The following is a 6,000-nucleotide window of genomic DNA, read 5'->3' on the forward strand; positions in this document are numbered from 1 at the left end:
TAATATAATTTAGAAAACCAATAAGTCAAAGCTTACAAATTGGAACCATAAAGGCCCTTATTAAACCAAACTAATATTTAAAATCCCAAAACATAATTGAAATAGTAAAACATAGATAAGTTCAACACAAAGAACGAATACTCTCAATCACACCAATCCCTTGACAATGCGTATGTCAAATCCCCGAACCTCACATCATCAAGCTAACTTGTGCAATTCTGCTCCCCAATAATACAAGTGTAATAATTGGATCATCACAGGGTCATTGAAAAGCGAAGGTCATGACCAAAAGAAAACACACACAAAAGAACACAATCAGCAAAGCTGAGTACATACAAGCTACAACGTACAAAACCTAACATGCTCAATTAATTAAAGTAAATAAACATACAAAACGAATTCATTAATCAAGACTCCACACTTAAACAATTCAATTGACTCATCATAATTAGTAACCAATTCCAAACACTTGACTCTTTATATTTAGTTTGATTAATTTAATTTGGAGTAAGCAATAGACGAGGTTGTCCAACCCACCAAATCATTTTGGTCCCAAATGACCATTTAAAATAAAAGTTTAGTGCAATGCAAGAATGGGCGCGACTCCATTCTCACAAAGTTAGTGTAGGATCCCATCTAACTTTCATTATAAAATAAAAATGTAAATACCAAAAGAGAAGAGGACATGTTGATCAAACAAGCCTCGAAAAGCCACGGGCTACCACCGTGTACCCCAACCCATAATTGTCAATACTCTAGAAGTGCACACTTTCCAGAGTTTTATTGCTCATCCTTGTTTCACTTTACGTGATTACAATTTTAATTAATAGCCGACTCATTCAAGTAGACCATACATAACAATCATACATCAATTCACTTTAATCTTATTTAGGACAATGGTGATCACATCACCAATAAAAATATGCTTGTATCAATATTCCATACAAACAATTAATCCAATATAATTCAACATGCTTGCATCCATAATTCCATACAAACATAATCAATTCACCAAAACATGTCTCATAGACATAAGCACATGAATTAATTAAATGTATAACCAAACAATTTCCATCCAAGTGTTCTCTAAACATGAAACTAAGTTCTTTCTTTTTGGTACCTAAACATGATATTACTTACAACGAAGTAGACATGTACGTACATCGTATAAACAATCCTTTGTACCACTTTTAATCACTTAAAAGTCTCCTAGGGAATAATCACTTCCTCAAATAAGCCCTTAAAATAGCCGATTACACTACAACAATTCCCGAATCAAGTCTCCTACATAAAGGGACAGTAATACTATATTAATTCTCCTTGTATACACAATTTCCAGCAACTTAAATTTACTTTAGACTACTTTAAAAAATCTGAAAATTATTTAAAAACCCCTAATTAAACTCCTTTTTAATGGGTAATCACACCCTTTCATTAAAATCACAATTATACTACTTTAAATAAAATTCCAGCATTTTAAACTAATCAAAAACCCTTAAAAACTCAAGGATAAAATTTAAAGCATAAAAAAAACTTCGTTAAAAATCAAAAACTGCCCGAAAATCATATTTAGAGGCTGAATTTGGCCACGAGAAGGTGGTGCTCATTACCAAAGGTAGTGATTCTTTCTTAAAACATTGTTTCCACATGGAAAACACTACTTTTTTTATCAAAATCGGATGAGTTCAGAACCTAATCGGGATTAAAACGGGATTAATATTAACGAATGGAAATCTAAGAATTAAAACACGAATTTACGTGTTCAAAATATTCTGGGATTAAGTTAAACTAATCAGTATTTATAATCACCAAAATTTCAAACATCATTACTATAAAAGCCCTAAATCAATTGTTCGTAAAAACCCTAAAATCGTGATTTTCAATAATTAAAAACCCTAGGTTATAAAATTTACAAAATCTGAAAATTATGACATTTATAAAATCTGAAATTATAAAGTTTAATCATCAAAATACAATTTGATACTAATTAAATTAATTTCAAACAATAAAATCAAAACCCATAAATCAATAATTATAATTACACAAATTAATAAAACAAAGGAGAAAATAAGACTAACCTTTTGTGTGGGGAAAATTTTGGGGATATATGGGGTATTTATAGGGGAGAGAGTTGTATAGTAAGTAGGAGTATTGGGCCTCATAAAATTAATGGGCCAATTAGGTAAATGCAATGGACTAGGCTTTGTTTGTATGGCATAGATTGTAAAATGAAAGCTCATAAAATAATTTGTACTAAAATAATTTTTGGCCCAAATTAATAATTTGAAACATTTTAAAATAAAATCCGAAAAAATACAAATAAATATTATAAATAAAATAAATTTTCATTTATAAAATATTTAAAAATACGGGGGATTACAATTGGTGGATTAATATCATTACAAATCCATAGTTAAAAATCATAAATCCATAGTCAAATATTTTAGTTCAGTTCAGCCCCAATCGGTTTAGTTCGGTTCCAATCAGTTCAATTAAGTTGTTATCAGTAAATCAGAATAGGCCCTTAATAGCATTAGCTACATTGCCCATATTTTTTTTTAAATAGCGTGTATAAAAATAAATGTCACATTGAAGCTGATTGTCGTGGCTGATTTCTCCATTAAAGTTCTTCTGAATTTGCCTCAATACAATGATTTGTTAGACAAACTTACAATTTAACCCCTACTTATTGGCTAAAATCACAAATTTGTTCCTTTGAGATACATGATATGTTTCTCAAGTTGAAAAACTTGTATTTTTCTTTTGTACTTATAATTTTGACACATAGTACGTACTATAGATCAACTTTATACATTAATTTCATTAATTCTACTTGAGTAGGACAAAGTTTTTTTAAAGACTTTGTTCAATTGTATTAGATTGCAATATTAATTTCATGAAACATGTCTTTATTTTTTAATTCTAAAATAAAATAGAAATCTAATTTTTAATTGGTCAAAAATATACCTTTGCTTATGTGACGCACCGAATGCTCTCCAAAAAAGCCTACTTTATTTATATATACTAGATGAAAGCCCGTGCGATGCACGGTTTATCCATATATAAATCTCAAGAAAATATGTTTTCGTATAGATTCTAAGTTTTTTTTTTAATTATTTGATTTATTTTACTATTTAATAATTTCAGACAAAAAAAAAAACACATAATATTTCAATTAAAGTGTTATTGCCTGTTACAAAAGTATATATTTTTTTTAATGTGATTTATAATGCGACTTTATTTATTGTTGTTTTGTATTTTATTTGTGGTTTTTATTTATATGACAACTGAATTTAAAAATATGAATAAATTGTAAATATAATATCTTTCAAAAAAATTTTGTAAATATGATATTTTTATCGGTTACATATTAGGATAAAATATTTAATGTGAAAAGATATTTTTTTATTTTGTAAATAATTTAAATCCTAAATCATTATTCGTTGTTTTTTTAAAAAATAAATATATTAAAAAATAACCAAAACATGTATATTATTTATCTTCTATTTCGATATAAACACCAACTTCGTTCACACCTATATCTCTTCCATCTAATCAAAATGGATAAATAAAACATGTTAGCATAAATAAAATTATTATAAAATTAATCTTTATAGTCTTATAAAATAAATCAATATATTTACCAGGACGTGAAAAATTGTTGTGAAATTGATCTAAAAATTTTAATTGTACAAAATCAAATTTATGCATTGGAATTTTTTCATCGTCCCCAATCGCCCGAACAATAGTATTTTGAAAAATTAAATCATTATTTTGTTGTCACTGGCAATGCGTGCGATATTGCTTCTTATTTGTAACGACTGAAAAGTATGTAATTGAGTAAACTTTTCTTTTGAATTGATTTGAACGAAATTGTACAAAGTTGGCTTTAATTGAGGCATGAACGCAATCAATCATTCACCCCGAATTGAAAAATACTTATAATTAAGAAATAATTTTTATTTCTTGTCATAAACACTATCAAGATTATCTTAGATATATAAATCCCATATCTAAAGATGATTTTTTTTTTAAATCTCAAGAAAAGATATTTTCGTATTTGATTTTTTTTTCTATTTAATAATTTCAGACAAAAAAAAAATTTAATTAAAGTGTTATTGCCTATTACAAAAGTATTATTTTTTTAATGTAATTTATAATGCGACTTTATTTATTGTTGTTATGTATTTTATTTGTGGTTGTTAGTTATATGACAATTGAATTTAAAAATATAAATAAATTGTAAATATGATATCTTTCAAAAAAAAATTGTAAATATGATAATTTATCGGTTACATAAGGATAAAATCTTTAATGTGAAAAGATTTTTTTTATTTTTTTTATTTTTTACATATTTAAATCCTAAATTATTATTCGTTGATTTTTTTTAAAATAGAAATATTAAAAAATAATAAAAACATGTATACTATTTATCTTCTATTTCTTCATCTAATAAACTAGATAAATAAAACAGGTTAGCAAAAATAAAATTTATATAAAATTAATCTTTATAGTCTTATAAAATAAATCAATAAAATTTTTGTAAAATTGATCTAAAAATTGTAATTGTACAACATCAAATCTATGCATTGGAATTTTTTAATCGTCCCCAGTCGCCGCTTCTTATTTGTAACGATTGAAAAGTAACTAATGGAGTAAACTTTTCTTTCAATTAATTTTGGACAAAACTATACAAAGTTGGCTTTAATTGAGGCATGAACGTTAATTTGTTCAATTAAGTTAATTTGATGACTTGATTAAGCTACCTAAATCACAAAAGAATTGTTTTAATAATTAATTAATAAAAACTAAAAAGGTTTATAAAAAAATTTAATAAATGTAAACGATTTATATAGATATAATACCTTATCATACTTTGTTTTTCCAATCATTATTGCTCGAATTTAATTCGTTGATTAATTAAATTAGATCTGCATATAAAAACAAAATTCAAAAAACAAAACATAAACATATAATCATTAAGCATTTTTCCAAATAAACACAATGTAAGCAATAATCACAAATATACATTTAAACATGGATTTTAAAAATAAAACTAAAAATTACGCAGCCACTGATGACCTAAAACTGACACAAAATTATGACACAAAATTCGCTTGATTTGGTTTTGTATTGATATGAAATTTTATTGGTGTTGTAAGATGTGTCAATTTATAGTGGTAGGCATCAAAATTTTTAATTTAATTATTATTAAGAAATAATTTTTATTTCTTATCATAAACACCATCAAAATTATCTTAGATGTATAAATCCTATATCTAAAGATAATTGTTTTCTTAAAAGATAATTTTTAGTTTTTTAAATAAGTTAAATCCTTATAAATCACTATTCGTTGTTTTTAACTACGTGGCAAAATTCTTAAATCTCATTCGTCACTTTTGTTTAGGTGACAAGTGAATTTTTTAATTCTAAAATAAAATAGAAATCAAATTTTGAATTGGTAAAAAATATACCTTTGCTTATGTGGCTCGTGAATGCTCTCCAAAAATGCCTACTTTATTTATATATATTAGATTAGATTATAATAGAGCATATATAGTATATCATCTAATATGTAGATATCCTAAACACAATAGATGTTATCATCCAACTTATAGATGATAATTAATATTTTTCTTTATAATTCAATTAGCCATTGTGCTTTATAATCCAATTTACATGCTGACACGGACATGGGCAATTCGTAATTAATATTTGTAAAAGCAACATATTATAGTCGGATATTCGTATTCGTATACCGTACTTTATAATGATTTATCATCTTTAATCATTTTATTTATAGGTCGACCGGACCTTAGACGGCTAGAATCTAGAGTCGATTGACCTGGAGAGCCGAGACTGCGGGGTTGGCAGTTGGCACTTGGCAGCATTATGCGGGCAGCTTCGCGTGGGGCTACATTGTTTGTAGTCTTTGTTACGGAGTACAGTACTATAGATTATAGTCCCACCATTTGAAGTTTATATGTGATCTTGTCATCA

Source organism: Chenopodium album, chromosome 16 (assembly GCF_948465745.1).
Source record: "Chenopodium album chromosome 16, dcCheAlbu1.1, whole genome shotgun sequence".
Classification (NCBI taxonomy): domain Eukaryota; kingdom Viridiplantae; phylum Streptophyta; class Magnoliopsida; order Caryophyllales; family Amaranthaceae; genus Chenopodium; species Chenopodium album.